Below are 2,633 nucleotides of genomic sequence, written 5' to 3'. Positions count from 1 at the left end.
AGGCAAAAAAAACCCTGAAACTCGCTGTTTTTGTTACCAAGATGAAAAGTTTTGTGTCAGAAGAATTGTTTAAGGGGAAAACGCAAAAAGAAGAATTTTAAGACCAAAAATATGCGATTTGTGGCAGAAATTTGCCCCAAAATCCCAATTTTTGCCCCCAAATTCCTTGATCTGTTCGGTCAGAAAATGGTTATTTTTAAAAATCGTCTTTTTCAGCTTTTTAGCACCAAAATTTGGCGCTTATTTCTCACTTTGGCAGCCCTGAAAAATGACATTTTTGGTCAAACTGGTGGGTTTTGGCACAAAGTGGGGACTTGGGTGAAAAATTTGGGTTTTTTTGGCCCAAAATGGGATTTGGGGGAAAAAATGAGCAATTTTGGTTAAAAAAAAAATCACATTTGGGGTGAAAAACTCAGAATTTTGGCCAAAAATGGGGATTCACTTCTGGGAATTTTAATAAAAATCGCTATTTTCACCCCAATTTTTTCCTCTGCCGCCGAAATCTTCATTTTGATGTTTTTCTCCCCAAAACGACGCCCCCGCGACCGAAAATGGCCGTTTTTCGCTTTTCCGCCCCAAAAAAGCCCGTTTCGGCCTCGTTTCGCCCCGCTGGGTTCACGCCGCCGCCCCCGAAACTTGCGGTTTTCGACCCAAAATGAAACGAGGCTTCTCGCTCATGGAAAAAAAACCAAAAAGGGCCGAATTCCGCCCAAAATGACAACGCGGACCGCAGCGCCCCCTAGTGGACAAACGAGGAATTGCGTCTGCGGGCACTATGGGGCGCCACGGGGCACTATGGGGCAGCTATGGGGCAGCTACGGGTCTCTATGGGTCTCTATAGGTCTCTATGGGTCTTTATGGGTCTCTATGGGTCTCTGTGGGTCTCCATGGGTCGCTATGGGTCCTTATGGGGCTCTATCAGTCCCTATGGGTCGCTATGGGTCCCTATGGGTCTCTATGGGTCGCTATGGGTCTCTATGGGTCGCTATGGGGCTCTATGGGGCAGCTATGGGTCTCTATGGGTCGCTATGGGGCTCTATGGGGCAGCTATGGGTCACTATGGGTCACTATGGGTCTCTATGGGATCTATGGGGCACTGTGGGTCTCTATGGGGCAGCTATGGGTCTATATGGGTCTCTGTGGGTCTCTATGGGTTTCTATGGGGTCTCTATGGGTCTCTATGTGTCCCTATGGGTCGCTATGGGTCTCTATGGGTCTCTATGGGTCTCTATGGGTTGCTATGGGGCTCTATGGGTCGCTATGGGGGTGCCATGGGGCAGCTATGTGCCTCTATGGGTCTCTATGGGTCCCTATGGATCTCTGTGGGTCTCTATGGGTCTCTATGGGTCGCTATGGGGCGCTGTGGGTCTCTATGGGGTCTCTATGGGGCAGCTATGTGTCTCTATGGGTCGCTATGGGGCTCTATGGATCTCTATGGGGCGCTATGGGGCAGGGATGGGTCGCTATGGGGCTCTATGGGTCTCTATGGTTCTCTATGGGTCACTATGGGGCAGCTATGTGTCTCTATAGGTCTCTATGGGGCACTATGGGTCTCTATGGGTCTCTGTGCGTCGCTATGGGGCAGCTATGGGTCGCTATGGGTCCTTATGGGGCTCTATGGGTCTCTATGGGTCGCTATGGGTCTCTATGGGTCTCTATTGGTCGCTATGGGTCCCTATGGGTCTCTATGGGGTTCTATGGGGCACTGTGAGTCTCTATGGGTCTCTATGGGTCTCTATGGGTCACTATGGGGCTCCATGGGGCAGCTATGTGCTTCTATGGGTTGCTCTGGGGCTCTATGGGTCTCTATGGGTCGCTATGGGTCCCTGTGGGTTGCTATGGGGCTCTATGGGGCACTGTGGGTCTCTATGGAGTGCTATGGGGCTCTATGGCTCTTTATGGGTCTCTATGGGTCGCTATGGGTCACTATGGGTCTCTATGGGGTCTCTATGGGTCCCTAGGGGGCAGCTATGGGTCTCTATGGGGCTCTATGGGGTCTCTATGTGTTGCTATGGGGCACTGTGGGTCTCTATGGGTCACTGTGGGTCGCTATGGGTCGCTATGGTGTCCCTATGGGTCTCCATGGGTCTCTATGGGTCGCTGTGTGTCCCGCTATGGGTCTTTATGGGTCGCTATGGGTCTCTATGGGTCTCTATGGGTCTCAATGTGTCTCTATGGGTCGCTATGGGTCTCGATGGGTCTCTGTGATCTCTATGGGGCGCTGTGGGTCTCTATGGGTCTCTATGGGGCAGCTATGTGACTCTATGGGTCTCTATGGGTCCCTATGGATCTCTGTGGGTCTCTATGGGTCTCTATGGGTCTCTATGGGGTCTCTATGGGGCAGCTATGTGTCTCTATGTGTCGCTATGGGGCTCTATGGGTCTCTATGGGGCAGCTATGGGTCACTATGGGGCAGCTATGTGTCTCTATAGGTCTCTATGGGGCACTATGTGTCTCTATGGGTCTCTGTGGGTCGCTATGAGGCAGTTATGGGTCGCTATGGGTCCTTATGGGGCTCTATGGGTCTCTATGGGGCTCTATGGGTCTCTATGGGTCTCTGTGGGGTCTCTATGGGGCGATATGGGGTCGCTATAGGGCTCTGTGGGTCTCTATGGGTCGCTGTGGGTCCCGCT

The sequence above is a fragment of the Numida meleagris genome, unplaced genomic scaffold (assembly GCF_002078875.1).
Source record: "Numida meleagris isolate 19003 breed g44 Domestic line unplaced genomic scaffold, NumMel1.0 unplaced_Scaffold408, whole genome shotgun sequence".
Lineage (NCBI taxonomy): Eukaryota > Metazoa > Chordata > Aves > Galliformes > Numididae > Numida > Numida meleagris.
This window is presented reverse-complemented; position numbering follows the sequence as displayed.